Source organism: Zonotrichia albicollis, chromosome 10, assembly GCF_047830755.1.
Source record: "Zonotrichia albicollis isolate bZonAlb1 chromosome 10, bZonAlb1.hap1, whole genome shotgun sequence".
Taxonomy (NCBI): domain Eukaryota; kingdom Metazoa; phylum Chordata; class Aves; order Passeriformes; family Passerellidae; genus Zonotrichia; species Zonotrichia albicollis.
The window spans coordinates 38,472,536-38,494,218 of NC_133828.1; the positions used below are offsets into that span (position 1 = coordinate 38,472,536).

The 21,683-nt window shown below is 53.2% G+C and overlaps 1 protein-coding gene across 1 annotated transcript in view; it reads right to left on the minus strand.

Annotated features, from left to right (window-relative positions):
- Nucleotides 1–19,925, minus strand: part of SH3BP4 (SH3 domain binding protein 4) — a 35,332-nt gene extending 15,407 nt beyond the window's left edge. Inside the window, exon 1 of the mRNA XM_074548862.1 lies at nt 19,769–19,925. The gene's annotated coding sequence lies outside the window, so the exon portion shown is untranslated. The remainder of the gene's footprint in view (nt 1–19,768) is intronic.
- Nucleotides 19,926–21,683: the final 1,758 nt, after the last annotated feature.

Genomic DNA, 21,683 nt, shown 5'->3' on the forward strand with positions numbered 1-21,683 from the left:
CTCTGCTTGAAAATGAAATCCAACAGAAAACAACAGCCAGACCCAAATTCCTGGGGTGGGAATACACAGCTGATGTCTCCTCAGGCACTGTGAGGGGGAGCAGCAATTCCTGAAGGATTCGGTGCCCTTTTCTGGAATGCAGCAAGAGGAAATTTTGCAGGGGGAGAGCCTGAACAGGAGATACTCCAGCCTGCTTGAAACGCTTCCCAAGCCATCCCCAGGGCTGGTATGCCAGGAATGTGGCTGGCTGGGAGCGATGCACAGAGCCAGAAAAGGGAAGGGAGAACTTGTGTGCAAACATTTTCCCCTTCGAGGAGAGCCTCCCCTCCTGTCGGGTCCTGCTGGGAATAAACACAGGGAAAACCAGGCTTGGAGTCAAGGCTGAGCTTATCAGAGCTGGGACAGGTAAGAGAGGGGACCTGGAGCTGCTGCCAGGGGCAGGACACAGGAATAAGCAGGAATAGATCAAGAATAAGCAGGAATAAGGAGGAATAATCTCCATTAGGAAGCAAGGAAGGGAGGAAGGATGCTCCACTTGGCTGGCACCATTCACCATCCACCCAGTTCCACCCATTGATGCCATTTGGGATTGCTGCTTTTCTAGGTAATGTGGAAAGAGCCCAAACACACCGTGCCTCCCTCCAGAGACCCCACACCTCACTGATTTTGGCAATTCTTGTTAAAAAATAAAATAAAAATAAAATTAAATAAAACAAATTAAAAAAAATAAAATTAAATTTAAAAAATAAAATAATAAAATAAAATAAAATAAAATAAAATAAATAAAACCGCTGCAGCATCCAAAAATTCCCCCCTGCTTGGGCAGCACTGCACAAAGTAGGAAAAAAACCCAAGTGTAAGCCACGAATGTGTTTTGAAACACCTGCATCAAATGAATTTTATAGTAATTATGGCAGCTACAGCCCTGACAGCTCTCACTGACATATCTACAAGCCTGGAATTTGCAGGGATGCTCCCCCCCACCTCTATTTATATAAGGAGATGGGAAACTTCCTGCTAAAGGCCTCTGCCAGATGTGGCTGGGTGGAGGAACAGCTGGAAAAATCCCCTCTGCGTGGAACCCTGAGGCCTCCAAAGGCAGTGGGAATCTACACACAAACGAGGGATAATGGAAAGGCATTTCCTGTCCTGACAGCAGCATCCCGGGTCTGTCTGTCCCTCCTGGATGCAGGGATGCTCACACACACTGAAGGATGGGGGCCAGGCCCTCCCTACCGCTGGATTTGCGATATTTTGGGGCTGGGGATGGACCCAAAAGGTTTCTGAATGCAGAGATCACCAGCAAAGCCTCAAATCCGGGCTGTGTGAGGAAAATAGGGATAAGTGTGGGGGGGGGGAGGGGGGAACAAAGGGTGGAAGGGGCAAGAATTGTTTAGAAATCGCCGAGACAATGGTCTGCAAACTCCTCTGGAAGCGCTTTAAATTTAGCCTGGGGTTAAATATAGAGCAGGGGGAAACCCAGCCCCATCTGTTTATACCCGAAGCCACAGACAGCATCCGAAATGAATGGTGGGGGGGAAGGAAACCAGTGGGCGACCAGAGCACACCCTGACAGCGCCAGCAGCTCCTCAAAGGCACCCACACCTGCTTTTCACGCTGCTTTTTTCCCTCCTGTGAGGGACAGGGAATGCTGCAGGGTGAAAATCCAGCCCTACGAGCCAGGGGGACCTGCTGCCTGCTCCCCCCATGCCAACAAATCCATCCCAACAAATCAGGGCCCCACGGAGGGGATATTTTTCTTTCCCAAATCCTAAGCTGGCTTTGCTGGGAGCTGGGGAAGGCTTTAGGGAAGCCCTGGTGAGCAGATTTCCATGGGTGCATCCTCACAGCTTCCTGGCATGGATGGTGCTGCCCCTGCATTGAACCTTCCCTGGGCAGTGCCCAGCACCCTCTGGGGGAAGAACCTTTTCCTAAAATCCAACCTGAACATCTCCAACACGGAGCTGCTCCCTCAGGTCCCTCCAGGCATGGAGCAGCAGCAGGTCTGGGGCTGGTGACAGTGTCACATCTTGCTAAAAATGCCACATTTACTAACACTTCACTGAAAACGAAACCAAACTTTTCCTGCAGCACTTGAACACGCAGCTGCAACACTTCCTGGTGTGCAGAAGGTTAAAAACAACTTCTGAAAATTTGTCTGGTAGAATTTATCCCAGAAATCCAACTCTGCAGGCCCCCAAGACCCCCTGGCACAGCAGAGCCCTGTCCTGCCCAGCTCCAGCCATCATTCCTGATGGGATTATGGGATGGACACACCTCTGGCTGGACACTGAGCTACCAAACACACACCACGGGCACCCAGCCACGCTAGACAGGGAAAAATCCTGGGAAAAAGCCCAACCCCACGTCTTGGAGCAAAGAAATGCAATCATAAAACCACGGGAACACCCAAAAGCGCACAGCCTGAGGGTGGGAGGGAGGGAAGCAGAATCTGCTGCTGGCCAAGGGAAGGTTCTCTCCAACAAGAACTGATGTGGTGCAGGTGGGAGAGGAGCCCTCAGTGAGGGGAAACCCCCGGCGCCAGGAATTTGGGCTGATAAGAGGCAGGGCTGGGTGGTACCAAGCACCAGCAGGGCTGGAGAGGGAGCCAGGTCCTTGCAGGGGCAGCCGAGGAGCTGCCAGCAGCAAAGGGACATTCCTGCACATCCCTGTGCACGTCCTTGCCCATCCCACATTCCCAAACCTACACCCCTGGTGGGATGGATCCCCTGGTCCATCCCACCAGGGCAAATCCATGTCTGTGGAAGCACAAGGAACAGAAGCCACTGTGACACAGGACTGGTCAACTCTGCCATAACTACCACCCTGTTCTCCCTGGAAAATCCACTGAAAGCCTCTCAAGACTGTGGTGCAAGCTCCAGAGAAATCTCCCACCCTACTCTTGGCCACAAATTGAAAATTGAGGGAAAAAAAATAAAAAATGGAGGTTCTAATCAATCCCTCATCATCCTCTCCCCGCAGCAAAGCCAAGATCAACTCCAGGCACTTGCTGCTTTATGGCTTTTAATTTGCTTTTTCTTCCTCCAAAGTCGAGTTCCTCTGGCTCTCCCACAAACACAGAAGTGTTTTTGGAGGTTTCTTTTAAAAACAGTCGGCTTTGCTTGGATATGAGCAAATTTCAACTTTTCCCAGGGAGGAATTCATGTCCCAGAGCCACAGCGCTCCCCACAACGCTTGTCCCACACAATTTGAATTTACTGCAAATGCTGCTTTTATCAATCACAAAACCCCCAGTAACTCCAATCCATGGGGGCAGATACAGAAAAGACCCCTCCACATCCTGGGGACACCCCAGCCCTTCAAAATTCCCCAGTAACTCAAATCCATGGGGACAGATGCAGAAAAGACCCCTCCACACCCAGGATGACACCAACCCACTGCAAGGTGCAATGGCCCTACAAAAACAGCTGTCAAAAGCCCCAGAGTGACCAAAACTTCCAAATTTTAGCCAACAATCTGATTTAGGAACTTGGTTTTGCCCTGTGAGTTCTTCACCTTCAAGATCTCCCCCATGGCTATGACACAACACAACTCTCTCCCCACATTTCCCCCCAGTGGAAAAGGATCCCATGGAAAAGGAATTCCCTCCTTTTCCCATGCTTGTACTGACAGAGATCTTCAGGCAGGTAGAAAAAGCACAATGCCCTTGAAACTGGCAAGGTGAATCCAATTCAAACATCAGCACAGTCCCTCCCAGCTCCTCTGCAGCCTCCTGCAAGGCTGGGATGGCTTTGGAAGCAGCTGGTGGCAAGTTACAGACTGATGATAACATTGAGACTCATCTCCTGGTGATCCAGGTCTTTTCCATGAGACTTGCTGGTGGAGATGGCTGGGGAAGAGCTGGCTGCTGTTGGGATTTTCCCCTCAGAGGGTTGGCCCAAGCATTTTCCCAGCGTGATTCCAGCCATGCCCGGTGATTCCTGACCCCGCTGCCTCTCTCTTATCTCCTCCTCCTCCCTCACCGCTTGTGTTTGCCAAGCCAACGCTTTCATCTTCCAAAGAAAAGGGAAAAAAAAAAAACCCACCCAGGCCAAGCAGAGATAAAACCACCCCTAAAGACAACACCAAACACCAGCTCTTTGTACCAGGAAGAACAGCCTGGTGTGAACCCACACGTCCGTCCCAGCGCGAGGAGCTGCCAGGAACACAACACCAAAGGGCTCCTTTAGTCCCTTCCCCAGCAAACAAGAAGGGACTTGTGGAAGCATCAGGGCCTCCCAGCCCTCCTCACGTCCCAGGGCTGTGCTTTGGAGCCCGTTCCCAGCGTGTGATGTGGGAATGGCTGCACCCAACCCCGTGCCATGCTGTGCCCTCCGCTCCCCGTGGAAAAATCCTGCCCTGGAGCTCCAGCTTGGCTCAGCTCCTGCTGCCAGGCAAGGGCACGCCAAGTTGGATGGAGAAGGGAGGGGAATGAAGGCAGTTTGGGCTGAGTGTGTGCTGCTGGTGCCTGGTGTCCATCACAGCTTCCCTGCCAGGGATGTCATCCTTCACAGGCAATGGGAGAGCTTCCTTTCCTAGCAGCCACTCTGGAGCACGAGGAATATCCCCCTGGAGATCCATCCCCAGCTGCATCAGACTCAGATATAAATCAGTCTTGAGGGTGGGAAAAGGAAGTTTTCCCTGCAGGACCTCCTGTGCTGCCCAGCACTGATGCCATGGCACAGGAGGGTCCTGGAGATGCAGAAACCACCCTCGGGCATCCACAGCAACCTCAAAGCCCACCCCAAATCCCTGGAAACGGTGCTGGCATGGCAGAGGTTTAAAGAACCTCTAAAGGAAGGTGCTGCACAAGGCAGGAACACCTGTGAGGTTCACAGGGACACAAAAAAGCTTTTCCTAGGACAGCAGCCCAGGTCCTCCCGCTCCACAGCGACAAAACCACGACACGCACGCCTGTCCTGATAACACAGGGAAGCAAAGAAAGCTGGACCTGCTTCCATGGTTTCAACACTACCACAGGCTGCAAGACCAGCCTGGGATTCCCAAAAACAACCAAGGCAGAGGGATGTCACCAGTGGGATGGTCCTTGGTGCAAGGGACGCTGGTGGAATGCCGGCACGGAGAGCGCGGCGCTCCCAAGAGGAGATCCCTGCATTCCACAGAGCCAGGTAAAATCCCAGAGGTGCTGGCTGCCCACACATCTCTTGGTGAGGCTGTGAGATCAAGGGAGGCCTCAGTGGGGACTGTTCTGCAGCCTCACCTGGACCTCTTGGCCAGGGAAGGGAAACTCATCTCCATCAGGAGCAGAATCCCATCTGATGTCCACCAGCCCTCGTGTCAGAAGAGGCAGAGTTCAGTCTGCCCCTGCTGTGTGCTCAATGTTCTTGCAAGAGAAAAAAACAATTCCTAATTCAGGCAGGGCACTCCTAAAGGTGCTCTGGCTTTTTATCTGGATGGATGCTCCTCTGGCAGGGCAAGGAGTTTAATCCAGACAAGTCCCATGGGCACCAACAAAACCATAAAAAACCAAAGTCACATCCAGTGCTGTGCTCCCAGAGGAGTTAAACACAAAAGCCATAAACTCAAGCTTTAAAAGCCTTGGATGGAACAGGAGTCCAGGAGAAAACTGTCCTCCTCCAAGCCCTCACAGCCCCTCCAAAGTCCTTCAGAAGCCCAAGAGTCTGGCCACAGCCAAAGCAAGGCTTTGAAGGATGCTTAGGGCCAAAAGAATGGTCCAAATGTCTCTCAAAGCAGGGAAACTCAGATTTGAGCTGGATCAGGCAACAGCCCAAGCTCACACAGGCAATCAGTGGTGGAGGAGAAGTGAAACCCAGATTCCCAGAGCAACACAAAAAGACACTTCTAAAGAAAAGATCCTGCCAGAATCACCAGGACAATGCACACAGACACCATGGTCACCCAGGAGATCTCAGGCCAACACCCACAAAGAGCAGAGTAAGGGAAACCATGGAAGTCAAAAAGAGGGGAAACAGCTTCCCACCTCTGAGGGTGCTGCAAGAACCATCTCATGGCCACCCAAGGGGGCCACTCAGCCTCTCCTCCCCATCTCAAACCAACCAGATCCATGGGAGTTTGAAGGCAAAAGGTACTAATTGAGAAAATCCTGGAGCAGCTCGATATTGCCGCAGTCATTCCCGGCAGCTTTGCCCTCCTAGGATAATTTGGATGCTAATTTGGCCATCAAGAGCTGTCAAAACCAAAAGTCCCTGAACTGCTGAGCTTCCCCCAGGAGGAGATGATGACAGAGCTTTGGACACTTCAGAGCCCTGTCCCCATCACCCTGCAGTGGCTCTGCCCTTGCCTGGCAGAGGAGCTGCTGCAGTGCCACGTGTCCTCCTTGCTCCTGGCTGGAAAACCAGCCCCACCAGCGTGACCAGGGAAGGGCAGGCACAGCAAAGTCACCCGTGCTGCTGGCTGGACAGGCTGCCACCACAGCTGGGGCAGAGGGGACAGCACAAAGCTCCAGGGATGAGCTGCAGAGCACCAGGAGAGATGAGGCGGCTCCCAGCAGGTCGGCACAGACAGCTCCATGCTGCTCTCCCAGCCCAAGCACTCCACCAAGACTGATCCATCTCCAGGTATCCTCAGTCAGGAGGTCCATTTATGGCGGAAAACAAGGGGTTTTGTTCCCAGCTTGCCACCTGGACACCAAGGAATGATGAATGAAACCTCTCTGGATTCCAAGAACTGGTCCAGTTAATCCAAGAACTGGTCCAGTTAATCCAAAATTAAACCCCCTTGGTTTAATTTTCTAGCACACCTTCCTGATTAATCCATCAGTGATCTGCTGCTGGATTACAGGACACCCTCAGCTATGCTGAAAATGCTGACAGGAGCCAAAAACCTTCCTTTCTTTCCTCTCTTTGAGCAGAAACAAACAGAATCAGCACATTGCAAAGAATTCCCTCAAAACAGCGGGGTTTTTTTAAGCTCCTCTTTGGTAAACATTCCCAAACCAGATTGCCAGGGACACCTGGGTTTAAGCAGCTTAACCCTTTGCTGGAGTTCATGGGAAAGGAAAGAGGGGGGTTGGTTGCTCCATGGGATGCTCCATGCTCGATCCAATCTCACAATCCAGGGATTTCCATGTCAGGAAGAGGGCAGGGATACCCGGAGAGCAAACTCCCAGGTGGTGATGCAAGGATGTGGGGTCAGATCAGAGAATCATGGAATGGTCTGGCTTGGAAAGGACGACCTTAAAGTTTGTCTCATGGGCAGGGACACCTTTTACTAGCCCAGGTTGCTCCAAGCTCCATCCAGCCTGGTTTTGGGCACTTCCAGGGATCCAAGGGCAGCCACAGCTGCTCTAGGCAGTGCCAGGGTCTTGCCACCCTCACAGGGAACAATTTATTCTTAATATCTGATCTAAACCAACCAGAGGCTGGATTAGGACCTCTCAGGTTTGACCTCACCTGCAGACCCATCCCAGAACGTGTTCCTGCCTCCATCCAGAGCAGGCCTTGGACACCACACCCATTCCGAGGACACAAAGAGCACCTGGCTCGTTTCAGGTGGCTTTCAGCAGCCCAATTCCTCACTTTAACACAGTTCAGAGCTTCTCCAGGGGTGGGGATGAGCTTTCCAGGTGCAGACACCTACCTGTGCCAGCCAGGAGGGTGCCTGAGATGCACCAGAGCCGGCTGCTGTTTATGCAACACAGGAGCAAGCACTGCGCCTGCTTGTTTAATTAATTACCCCCAAATTAAAGCCCAGCAGACTGCACAGAGACTCCCTGCAACCTGCACATTAACTCAGCCTGGGGGTGAGGGAGGTCAGACAGCACCCAAGCAGTGGCTCCAAGCGTTTTCCACAGCATCAGGAGTGCCGTGAAGGGGGAAAAAAACCCCAAACAACATCGCTCACCCCCATCTCAGGTTTTGTTGTTTCGGTCTGGCCATGTTAAGAGCCGCCCAGTCCTATCACCGTGGGTCAGATGGCTGATAAGAAACCAATTTCATCATTTTTTAAGCCCCAAATGTTTATGGGCAGGCTTTATCTGCAAACAAAGACACGAACTTTGAGCCGCAGCTTTGCGTCAGTTTGAGAACAGGCGAGGCTGTGCCGGGATTAACGCCGTGCCAAAGAGAGCCAAAGTCCCTTCCCTGCAGCCCCCATCCATGTGTGATGGCAAAGCTGCCTCTCTGGGCCAGGACACAACCCTTGGCACAACATTTTGGGCATAGATGCCCCTTATTTAGCAAGATGCTTTGGCGCAAAAATGGTAATTTATTCAAATCTGGCAAAAACCTTTGCTCAAAATTACTCCCCTTGCTGGATGGAGCAGGGTGGAATCTCAAACACATTTTTTTGCAGCAAAACTGAAATGATACCTGAAAGCCATCCTAGAGCCACGGCAGGCTGTTCCCTGCTCACGGCAGAGCTTTATTTTCTTGAGAGGAGCAATTTCTACAACTCAAGGACGAGACACCTCCCACGAGTGCATCAGACACAGGAGCATCCCTTAAAAATCGAGCCACCACGGAGGGAACATCTCCAGAGGACAAGTTATTCCCCAGGAAGTCACCCCCAGGCAAGGCTGGAAGGGGACAGACCTGCCCTTGCCCAAGAGGAACCTCGGAGCCACGTGCTCCGTTCATTCCCACTGACATTTCACAGAATCCCAGGAATTCCCACCGAGATTTCACAGAAAGTCCCAGAAGGGTTTGGGGTTGGAAGGAGACCTTAAAGCCCTTCTTTGCCCATCCATGGGCAAACAAACCTTCCACCAGACCAGTTTGCTCGATTCCCACCTGTAAGACAGCGCAGAGCTGAATTTTGGGGGTATGGAGCTTGAATGAGGGGTGAAGCGTTATCAGCTGTGATAAGGGGTGGTTTGGGGCCAACCAAGTGCCCAAATTAGAGGAGACAAGACAAAGCTTGTCCTCTGTCTCTACAAGAACAGCTCTTTTCAAAAAGCAAGGACTAAACTGAGGTTAGAAAGCCCCACAAAGCACCCCTGGCTCACATTCCCTGTGAGCAGCACAGACCCCCCCTCCATTTGTGGGTTCCTGTGGAGAACAACTCCAGCCCCACCACCAGCCCTGCTCTGAGGCTGCTCTGACAAGCTCAGAGATGCGTTTTTTAATTTCCAGACCCAAAACATGGGGCTCTGAGGCTGCTCTGACAAGCTCAGAGATGCGTTTTTTAATTTCCAGACCCAAAACATGGGGCTGCCAGCAGCAGGAGAAGAGGAATCCATGGCACCTTCAGCGACCTGCCCAGACAACACCTCCTGCTGCCAGCATCTCCCACAGCAACATCAACATCCCAGATTACTTTTTTTTTCCCTATCAGGACAGAGCTTTTTCCACATCTCATTGTTGGTCACAGCAGATGTTGTGGCAGTGATGGGACAGCACTGCCAGGAGAGGCAGCACTGAATGAAAGCCACCCCGAGGAAAAGACCTGGATTTCCAGGGAATGGGAGGTGGTTTACAAGGGCCTGGAGGGGGAATGGCTTTAAAGTGACAGAGATGGGATACTGGGGAGGAATTGTTCCCCATGAGGGTTGCCAGAGAGGCTGTGGCTGCCCCTGGATCCAAAGCCAGGCTGGATGGGGCTTGGAAAACCTGGGATAGTGCAAAGTGTCTCTGCTCTGGAATGAGGTGAGCTTTCAGGCCCCTTCCAAGCCAAACCATTCCCTGATTGCAACCAGGACACAGCAAGAACTTTCCAGGAGCTGAGGATGCTCTGCAGGGTCAGGCTGGAATTAGACACGCTCCTGATGAGGGAAAAAACTCCCTAAATATCAACCCAATGCAGATGGACCTTTTTTTTTTCTTTTTTTTTCTTTTTTTTTTTTAATTTTTAATTAAAACTTGCTTGAAGTGCCACATAAAAGAAGTGAAATCCCAGGCGCAGCTGACGCATCAGGAGAGATTTATATTTAGAAGAAGGACTTAAGTACTCAGTCAACAGGGGGAAAAAAAAGGGAACTTTTTCAGCCGGGTCCAGAAGGAGGAAAGAAAACCAACAAGGAGACAGTCACCACCACCACCCATTATTCCTTAGGGCAACATCCACTTTGGATGGCATTTTAGCCTCCCAACAAGCCACTTTTGCAGTGAATTCAGCTTTTTTTTTGTGCCTGTAAACAACATTTACAGCCAGAACACATGATGTGCATCACAAGACAACTGGCACCAGTATTATTTTTAAATATCATCAGCTCTGCTTTTAACAGGACGACGGGAAATGTGTTATTGCTCGAGCATAAAACAAATATATTGAGGCGATTAAAAAAGAAAAAAAAAAACAAAAAAAAAAGGAAAAAAAGCCATTCCCAAGTTCCACAGAGTGAAGATTTAAAGAGAGATAAACCAGAGCACCGCCAGAAAGACATAATCCTTCAAAATCTGCCATTCCTCCTGCTGCATTTATTCATCTGGGAGCTTTCAGTCCAAAAGTCAGAGCCCTGCTTAGCCGGATATCCGATAGTTTGCTGGGCCTCATCCCAAATTTCTCCAGCATTACTCACTTTTTTTTTTTTTTTTTTTTTTGGTGTGAGCAGGAAGGGGGATGAGGATTTTCTGGTGAAAGGCAGAAGTGTTGGCAGCACTGTGGAGCGTGGGATTTCCATGGAATAGGCTCAGACCTCTGCTTCCTAATGATTCCCATGCACAGAAGAAGAAAGGGAGATGCTGGGACTGCACACAGTTTTGGAGCTGAGGATGAGCTGGGAGCCCTTCAGGAATGATTTTAGAGCCCATTTTTGGAGGCATGGCCACCACAACTGCAGGGACCACGGTTTAACCTCTCCACAGAGCAATGCCGTGCCTCAGTTTCCCCGCGCCATTCCCCAGTGGTATCCAAACCCTCCAGGACACACATTCCTCCCTTTTGCCCCAAGGATTCATCTCCACCTGCCAGCACTGAGGTTCCCATCCCAGCCAGGAGAACCAGCTTCCCTCAGGATGTGGGTAAAGCCAAGCTTTACAACAGGGAGCTGGGATGGGGATGGAGCAGTCACAGAGCAGAGGAAGGGTTAAACACTCCCCCTTCCCAAATCCCTGCTCCAGGGCCCCATCCCTGCTCCAGACCCTGCATTCCTCTGCTCAAACAGCCTGCAGGGCTTCCCCCTGCTCACTCTTTCCATGCCTGGCCGTGTGTCCTGGATGTTTTGGATGTTCCAGGAGCTCCTGCTCTGCCCTGGCAGGAGCTGCAGGGATGTGCCAGCAGCACGGCCATGGAATGCTCTGGGCTGGAAACACCTCAAAGCCCACCCACCTCATTCCCATGGCAGGGACACCTCTGCACTGTCCCAGGCTGCTCCAAGCCCCATCCAACCTCTCCTTGGACACTTCCAGGGATCCAGGAGCAGCCACAGCCTGCCAGCCTCACAGGGAACAATTCCTAATCCCCAATATCCATCCCTGTCCTCCAAACCTGTGCGTTTAAAGCCATTCCCCCCTCGTCCTGTCACTCCCTGCCCTTGTCAAACAGCTCCCAGGAGCAGGGATGGATGCTCTGGAGAGCACAGCACATCCCATGGGGATCTGGATGGCTCCCTGTGTCCTCCCCATCACCAGGGTGGAGCTGCTGCCACCTCATTCCATGGATCTCAGCAGGCTCTGCAGGAGCCCAGATGGACCATCTGGCTAATTGAGTTAATTAAAGCGTTTTTCCAGCAGCCATTGACTCTCAGGCAGCTCTCCCTGGGGAGCAGGGGCCACAGCTCAGGAGCAGCTCAGGAGAGATGGAAAAAATTGCTTGGAAGAATCACTGAGGGCACTGAGCTGCTCCTCTGCAGCACTGGCTGGCTCCAGCAACTCCCAGGGAAAACAAAATAACCCCAAATCCCCCAAAACTTCACCAATTTGGCAGGACGTGAAGAGCCAGGCAGGGGAGGAGAGCACCACAGGGATGTCCCCATCCCAGAGCATCCTTCCCAAGCAAATCTTGGAATTTTGAGCTGGTCTGGAGCAGCACAGGGGCTCTGCTTTGCTGACAAGGTAATTGCCACCCTCCACGGGTAACAAACTCCTTGTCCATTCCCAGAAAAGCAAGGAAAACACTTCCAAAGACTCCAGGAAAGTCTTGTTTTGGGGTCTCACTCCCTGATAAGCTCAGCTGCTGGAAAGGAGACGCTTTCTGGGATGCTGATATAAAAAAAAAAAAAAAGCCACAAAACATCCTAAAATAACCCATCCTGGTGCTGGGGATGCCAGGTTTTCATCCTTTTTCCCTAAAAAAACCCCCTTGTCCCACCTGAGCAATCCCTGCAGAGGTACCACAGGAACCTGCAGCCAACAGCAGCCACAGGGAAGGAGGAGCTGGAACAAGGGAGGACAAGCTGTGGGATGCTCCCTCCCTTCTCCTCCTTCCTTTTTCTGGGATGCACCCCCATGCTTCCCCCTTTTTTTTTTTTTATTTACTCCCATCTCCTCCTTTTGAGGGACACCCTCATCTCCCTCATCCTTTTTTAAATTTTTCTTTATGGGACACACTCACACAGCTCCTCTTTTTTTCCAGGACACACCCACACAATTCCCTTCTCCTTCTGTGGGATGCACAGCTCTTTTTGTCCCTGCCCCTCCAGCTTTTTCCTGGGATGCACTCATGCATCTCCTCCTCCTTTCTCTGGGATGCACCCCAACCTCCTCCTTTTTCTGGGATGCACTCCCCACCTCCTCCTTTTTCTTTTTGCAGGATACAATCACACAGGTCCTGCTTTTGTGGGATGCAGATCTCTCTTTTCTTTTTTTTCCAGGATGCTCTCAAGCGTCTTTTTTTTTTTTCCCTTTTTTTTTTTTTTTTGCAAGGACCACTTGCTCCCAGGCCCTTTGGGATCGATTCCCTGCACTTCCTCAAGGGTTCCAACAGCTCAACCTGCCCCAAAAGTGGAGCCATACACACCCAAAAACCTGACCCAAAAATCCCCACTGAGCATGTTCGTGGCAAAATAAGCAGGGAGGGGATCTGGGGCAGAGAGCAGAGCCATTCCCAAGGCTGGCTTTCCCTGCTTTTCCCTGGGAAATGCTTCCCAGAGCAGCCCCACCCCGGGAGCCCTAATCTGATGGCAGGTTTTCAATGGAGCAGCCAGGATGGGGAGGGAGAGAGGCTGGACAAGGGGGGGGAAAGAAAGCAAGGAAATGCCTCTGAGGTGAGGAGCTTTTTTTTTTCTCTGGCTGGGGCCGCCTTGCTTTGCTTTTCTTTGTTTTATTTTGTTTTATTTTATTTTGTTTTGTTTTGTTTTGCTCGCCCGCCTCCAGCGCTGCCATTTTCCGGAAGCCGGAGCAGCGCTGGCTGGCTGGCAGAGAAATGGGAAGTTTCTCTTTGTTTAATACGAGCAGCCTCTGCTCCGAGGGACCAAGCAGAGCTTCCCCCCCAGCTGCTCTGGGAACGGATGCGAGGCAGGAGCGGGGAGCAGCAGCAGGGAATGGGGCAGGAATTGGGGATTTCACATCGGACACGGCTCTCGGTGCCCGGGATGTGTGTGAGAATGGAGAGGCTTTGGCCGAACTCCCTGGTGACCACTGCATCCATTATTCCACTTCCTGGGGCTTTTTCCTGCTCCTTTTCTCCATGCTTGACCTGTGGAGGTGATTTTAGGTGGATAACTTGAGCACCTTTCCCCCCACCACACCAACAAAACAAGGGATGCTGCACCCAGCCCTACACACACTAAGAAATCCAACCAAACCCACTCTTGGACTTATCCCAGATTCACAACTCAGGGCTATGAATCTGGGATAAAGAAAAAGCTGTGATCCCAAGGAAAGACCCTTGGGATCACATAAAACACCCCCTGCCCTGCTCCTCTCCCTATTGTTCAACTCCAAAAAAGCCTTTTTCTCCCTGTTCCTAAGGAAACAGCCGGTGCTGCTCAAAGGAGGCCACACACCACGCTGACCCTGCCCTCCAAAAACAACCTGGAACACTTTATGGGGATGGCCTAAAGCCCTTGATCCAGGCAGGGTAGGAGGAGGGTAGCAGCTGGATTTACCCCTGGAGAGAGGGAAGCAGGGATGAGCTGAAACCAGGAATCTCTGCTGGGCCCAGGTTTTCTGGAATCAGCTGGAAAACATCTGGTTCGGCTCCCTGGCTGTGATTTCCTCTCCCAAAAATGCTGGGATGGTCCCCAGGGCGACCCTCCCATGGGGCAGGGGAGGAAGCAACTGCAGGGAATGAGCAGTGAAAAGGAAAATCACCATCATCATCATTATTATTATTAAAGTTTTCCATTATATTTATATTATTATTATTATTACTATTACTATTATTATTACTATTACTATTGATATAGTTTCCCCCACCACCTAATGGGACTGCAAACCAGATGTGCATCACCAGCCCTCCAATTTACACAAAGGCAGCCAGGTGATGAAAAATATGAAAAAAATATGAAAAATCACCCAGCGCCAGAATGGTTTGGGTTAGAAGGGATCTTAAAGCTCATCCCATTCCATCCCCTGCCATTCCAGGGACACCTTCCACTATCCCAGGCTGCTCCAATGTCCAGCCCTGGGCAATTCCAGGGATCCAGGGGCAGCCACAGCTTTTCTGGGAAAACTGAGCCAGCACCTCACAGGGAAGAATTCCTTCCTAATATCTCACCTAAACCAACTCTCTTTCATTTTGAAGAAACACAAAATAAGTGGCTGGGCCACCTCCCACCTCTGCATTTCCACCTACAGAGGTTTGAGGCTACCGATTTACTCTCCCAAACTGAAAGAAATTGGGGAATCAGGCAGGAATTGGGAAAGTCCCTGCCCATTGGAATGGGATGAGCTTTAAGTTCCCCTCCATCCCAAACCAATTCTGGGATCCTGTGGTGATCCTGCAAGCAGGAGATGGGATGTGCCAGCTTCCCACAGCTGGATTTGACACAGCTTCTCTCCTGGGTGGAGCAGGAACAGCCACTCGGGTAGGAAAAAGCAGGAACACTTTTCTAGCCCCAGGAATGAGAGAGAGCATCATGACTCTGCCATTGATATGCCAGCTGGGAATGGAAATGGGAATGGGGAATGGGAATGGGAACAGCTGCCTCCTGGCATTGAAAATACCCCCCTGCACAAATCCACCAGCAGGTTAAAAACAGAAATTTCCCATGGGGTCCCCAATGGAGGCCACCGAAGATTGGGATTAAAGCCAGGAAATGTTGCTGGTGGCGCACTGATTCCTCCCAAAAATATGCAACCCTCCCAAAATGCCAACTTCCCAGCAGAGGGACAAAAATCCACTCCAGGGGGGAGCACCATGGAGGAGTTGGAAGTTTTATGGTCTGCTCTTTGATCCATGAAAAACTGACTTTTCCCTGGGAAACACCTGGGCCTGCAGCCCCCCTGAGGCAGCAGAGGGATTCCATGTGCATTCCTGCATTCCCTGCTGCTGCTGGGAGCCATCCCACACATCCCCCATCCTGACTCCCACACTTTTCTTTAGGAGCCCACAGGAACAGAAATACACAGAAATCACCCCAAGGACCCCAGGGCGCAATGAGGAGCACAGAGACGGGGGAGAAGCCACAGGTACCCTCAAAAATCACCCTTCAGTGTGGATGGCTGTGGTGTTAATGTGCTCACTGGAGCACTAAAAGCCAGATCCGAGCTGCTGGGAGCAAGTCCTGTTTTTGGGAAGCAGAGGGACTTGCCAGCACAAGCACGTGCCAAAGCTGCAGGTCCTGCAGGAGCCTCCTCCCTTTCCCCCCTTCCTCAAACCCCAAACATTATTTGGGGCCACGGAGGCAGCTGGGGCTGCAGATCCCTCTGAAAGCAGCAAAACTCATCATCAATGACCAGCACAGCTGCCCTGGTGTCCCCACAGGCTGGTGACAGGGCTCAGCCCCACCACCTGCAGGGCTTCTCCTGCCCCCAATTCCATCAGAGGGATATTCCCTGTGCCAGCACCGGCACAGCCACGTGCTCCCGGCCCAGCCAAGGCTGGCACAGCCCTGCCAAGGCCCCCAGACAATGCCAGCCCTGTGCCCAAGCCCTGGGCAGGGCCAGTGCTGGCCAGGAGGGAGCCCAGGGCAGCAGCTCCTGCTGAGGGAAGAGATGGGGGACACGTTCTGTGCTTTTAAACCTCGCTCTGCAAATTCTGGGGAGAGGCTTGGATGGGTCCTGAGCTGGTGCTGGCAGTGGAGAAAATGCCCAGAGGGCAGGGAACCCCACACCCTGCTCTCCATGAACACCCTGCTGCAGCCATCAGAGAACCCCAGGATGGTTTGGGTTGGAAGGGACCTCAAAGCTCATCCCATCCCACCCCTGCCATGGCAGGGACACCTCCCACTGTCCCAGGCTGCTCCAAGCCCCATCCAGCCTGACCTGGGACACCCCCAGGGATCAGTCACAGCTGCTGCACAGCACCTCACAGAGCAGAATTCCTCATTCCTAATCTCCCATCCATCCCTGCCCTCTGGCAGTGGGAGCCATTCCCTGTGTCCTGTCCCTCCATCCCTGGTCCCCAGTCCCTCTTCAGCTCTCCTGGAGCCCCTTCAGGGACTCTGAGCTCTTCCTGGAGCCTTCTCCTCTCCAGGTGAGCACCCCCAGCTCTCCCAGCCTGGCTCCAGAGCAGAGATATCCCAGTTAATAAGATTTCCCCGTTAATAAGATATCCCAGTTAATAAGCAGGAACACATTTCCCAGTGGGTTGATCCCTTGTTCCAAAGCTGACTCACCACTGGTCACTGGGGAAGTCAACATTTGGCTACAAAACTTTCCTGGGTGTTTCCATCTCTGCTCTCTGTGACAGGGACAGCACACGAGGGAGTGGCTGGAGCTGTGTCAGAGGGGGTTTAGGCTGGATTTTAGGAAAAGGTTCTTCCCCCACAGGGTGCCCAGGCTCCCCAGAGAATGGGCACAGCTGCCAGAGCTCCAGGAATGTTTGGAAAACACTCCCAGGGATGCACAGGGTGGGATTGTTGGGGTGTCTGTGCAGGCCCAGGGGTTGGACTGTACAATCCCTGAGGGTTCCTCCCAGCTCAGGAAATGCCATGATTCCATAAAAACCCATCCTACCTCCTCACCACCTCCCGTGGAGCCCTGGGGACAGCCCACAACGCTCAGGTGCTTTCAGGAGGGATTTGGGGCAGGAGAGAAGAGGCAGGTGCCAAACATGAGGTGAAGGTATTTGCATTCCCTCCTGTGCCAGCTGCCAGCAGAAATCCACCCAGGAGGGGACACAGCTCTCAGACCCCCCCTGGAAAGAAGGAGACTGAGGAGGATGCAAATCCCCCTGCACAGACAGCCCCGGCCACAAAAAGCTACATTTCAATGCTTTTCCCATTAAAACAAAAACAAAACACACACAGAGTGTCTAAACCACCTCCTTACCATCCCCACAAGCTCTTGAGAGCAACCCCACCAGGCTAAAATAAATATTTTAGCTTGGCAAATAGTTTTCCTCTCATTAAAAGGCAAACACAATTAGGATGTCGAGCGCCGGCTGCAATCGCTCCACGCTGCTCCGGCTCCGGTTGATTAAAAGTAAGGGAGATGCTATTTTTGAAAAGCACATTCCCTTCCACAGCCTGAACGGGGTTATTTTGGACATGCAGAGCCATGGAAAGCTGGCATCTCTGCCTGCAAAATTCCCCAGCCAGAAGGAGATGGGGGGTGGTGAGAAAAATGGGAATTTTGCTGTGAGTGACCAGGGGGGTGAAGCTTGCTGTGGGAAGGACATGGAAAGCTGAGGGAATCATGGATGGTTTGGGACCAGAGATGCTGTCCCCTCTTCAGGGTCTGGGACCAACACAGCTGTGCAGGAGCCAGGAAGGAGGAGATGTGAACAATCTGAGGAGCCTGGAATTCTTTAGGCTGGAAAAGCTCTGTGGAAGCCTCAAGCCCAAGCATTAACCCAATGCCAAACCCACCCCTGTCAGACCTACAAGCAATCCCAGGGGGATGTTACTCTCATTATCAAGAATTTTTTTCTACTTTAAGGCAAATTTAAGCATCCAGGCTGGAGGAAACCAAGGATGGATCCTTATTCCAGAGCCCAGCTGGCAACACCACACAGCCCCAACTCCAACTCCTACCCAAGCTCCACTCAGCATTATTATTTTAATTTATATATTAATTAACAGTCAAAAGTTAATCATTGCAAATCTCAGGGAGGCTGGAGAGGGGAGGAAGGCAGAGATGGGCATCCCAGAGCTGGGAATTTGCATCCACCTGATCCCACATCCCACAGCTCCGCTGGGTTTGGGGGCTTTGATGCCATGTGGTTTCATTTGGGCACAGAACAACCTCACAGTCCCTGCTGTCCCAAAGTTATGCCGAGCCTAAACTCCTGAGCAAGCAGGGATCCCAGGAAATTGGTGTTCCTGGGAGCCTGCAAAATTCCACCTCTTCCACCCAGCAGCAACAGCTGGGAACTGAGGCTTCACAGCATCCCTGGACCCAAAGCCTCTCTGGATCCAAAGCATCCCTGGACCCAAAGCATCTCTGCTCCCAAAGCATCCCTGGCCCCAAAGCATCCCTGGACCCACAGCATCCCATGACCCAAAGCATCCCTGGACCCAAAGCATCTCTGCTCCCAAAGCATCCTTGGCCCCAAAGCATCCCTGGACCCACAGCATAACATGACCCAAAGCATCCCAAACCGAGCCCTGGCAGCATCCCTGCTCCCGCGGCATCCCCGGGCAGCCAGCAGGGAGCAGAGAGGGCATTGGGCAAGCTGGGAAAGCCCTCCTGGAGAAGGCACGTCGGGCACAGCCGCTGGAATGCAGCTCGGAGCGTCCCGGCGGCGCCGATGGGGAACGGGAGCGCTGCCGGCCGCGGGACACGAGCGGTGACAGCGGCAGGGTGACAACAGCCCGGACAGCCGTGTCCGTCGCCGTGGCAGTGCCAGCGGGACTCGGGGGACAACGGGAGTGCAGACACAGGGCACAGGAACGGGGACACGGAGCCGCATGTGCACCCTGACACGGCACATGGCAGCGGGGACAACAACACCGAGCACAAAAGGCGGCCACACGCACAGGGGACACGGGGACACGGGCACACAGAGTCACACACACGCAGGGGACACAGTCACATAGAGTCACACAGACACGGGGACACAGACACACACAGTCACACACATACAGGGACACAGAGGGACACAGACACAGGGACACAGTCATACACACAGGGGACATGTGGCACGCACAGTCACCCAGGACACACGCACAGAGTGGCCCACAGAGGACACTCAGAGTGTCACACACTCAGACACCAACAGGACACACACACACAGTGACAGCCTCACGGAGTACATAATGTCACACACACACAGAGCCCCACGGAGAACACTAAGAGTGTCACACACACACACACACACAGTGACAGCCCCACGGAGGACAGAGTGTCACACACACACAGTGACAGCCCCACACTCAGAGTGCCACACACACACAGTGACAGCCCCACGGAGGACACTAAGAGTGTCACACACACACACAGTGACAGCCCCACGGAGGACACTAAGAGTGTCACACACACACACAGTGACAGCCCCACGGAGGACACTCAGAGTGTCACACACACAGTGTCACACACACACAGGGTCACACTGCCACACGCGGACACGCGACACTTGCACACAGTCTCACACACACTGCACACGCGGTCACAAGCCCACTCCCGGTGTCACACACGGTGTCACACACACACAGCCACTCTCGCTCCCTCTCTCCCCGGCCGCCTCCCCGCGCTCCGCCGCTGCCTCAGCCCCGACCCTCCGCCGCCGCCTCCCTCCCTCCCTCCTTCCCTCCGCCGCCGCCACAAACTTTTCCCCGCTGGCCCCGGGATCCCTCGGGAGCCGCTCCCGCATTCCCCGGGCTCGCCCCGCTCCCGGCTCTCACCTGCGCCCGCTCCGTCCCCGCCACCGCCGCCACCGACACCGAACCCGGCCCCGCTCCCGCTCCCGCCGCGCTCCGGGCGCGCCCCCGCCGGCACCGGCCGCGCGTGCCCGCCCCGCTGACGTCACGGGGCGTGGCATGGGCGTGGTCGGGGCGTGGCCCCCGCGGAGGGCGGGAACGCGGGGGGTGCCGGGCGGGGGAAAGGAGGATGGTGGGGGGACGGTGCTGGTGTAAAACATGTGGGGAGGGGAGAAGGACGGGAAAAGCGGGATGGGGGAATGGGAATGGGTCCTTGTGCAAGGGGGGAGTGCGAGCCACGCCCAGCCCGGTGTGAGCGCGGGCACACCCGCCGTGGTCACACTCGCCGTGGTGACACTTGTGGTGGTGACACTCGCGGTGGTCACACTCGCTGTGGTGACACTCGCTGTGGTGGTCGCACTCACGGTGGAAAGGGAGGGAAAAGGGGGTTGTGCTCCCTAAAATCCCATAGACTGAGGGAGCATCCCAGCCTGGGATGCAGGGTTAGGAAATGGGCTGCCAGGAGCATCAACCCAGCAGGACAGGCATGGACAGACACAAAGTGCCGTGTGAGTGTGGGCATACTTGCGGCGGTGACACTCAAAACTTGGGGGAAATGAGGTTTTATCCCCCTCCAGGCCTTACCCCTCCGACTTCTTTTTTTTGGCTGTTTTGGTCAAGCTGCGAAATCCTGGCCAAGCAGAAATCCCGCCCCTGTTGCTCTCCCCGGGTGGGAAAGGCAGGAGAAACGCGGAGGAAAAGGCTGAGCTCTGGTTTCTTGGGTTAAACACTATCAGAGAGTGGCTTCCAGCTTTTTCCGCTGGAAAAAGGGGGTTGTGCTCCCTAAAATCCCACAGACTGAGGGAGCATCCTGGCTGGGATGCAGGGTTAGGAAATGGGCTACCAGGAGCATCAACCCAGCAGGACAGGCATGGACACAAAGTGCACCCAGAGCTGGTGGCCACCAACAGCCCCACAGTGTCCACCTCCCGTTGGGACACCCTTTGGAAAAGCAGCTGAGTGAGAAATACTGGAGCAGATGGGTCTGGGCTGCTCGAGCCGCTGCTCTTCCCACCTCCCTCCTTGTTTTTTCCTGGGTTTAATCGGGACCTGATGATTAAATTTCCTCTTCCTGGTGCTGGCTCCTCCTGCGCCCAGCGCGGCAGAAGGAGACGGAGTTTTGGCCGGGCTGGGACAAAAGTGGGGTGGCAAAGGGGTGGCTGTGGGTCCTTGTGTGGCCAGACCCCATCCTGGGGGTCAGCTGGGGCTTGCCAGCCTCATCCCACTTTTTCCTGGCTCCCCACACAGAACCACTTCAAAGCAGCCTTGGGAGCTCTTCTCTGCAATGTGATTTTGGGAGCTTTGGGGTTTCTCCAGGGGGAGCTCCCTGCAGCTGGGTAACCCCGTTCTCTAACTGCAACAGGGCACTTCCCTCCTGTTTTGCCAGTGGAAAACACTGGGATGGCACCTGGGATGAGCTGGGCTGGGTGCTGTCCCCATCTGTGCCTTGGCACCAAGCCTGGGGTGCTCCTGTCCCTCTGCTCCTGCAAAACTCTCATTAAAATCAGTATTTCAGTTGCTTCTGAAAAGCAGAAGCAACTTTTTCTTTTCTGGTGTGATTCCCCGTCTTTTTGGATACTGAAAAGTCCAAGTTTATTCCTGTCTTGGGCTGGCACCTCGAGTGGCTTTGGGGACAAAAATGTTTTTCCCAATGGGAAGGAGGAGGTGTATGAGAATCTGCAGTTCCAGCTCAGCATCCTTTGGCTAAAAACCACATTTCCAGGTGCCATAACTGTGCTTGGACTCCATTAAAAATCTGCAATTTGTGGGTGACAACAGTTGCAGCTTTCCCAGCGCTCAGGATGTGCCTTGGGCACGTTGCTGGTGCCGAGCCCGGGAT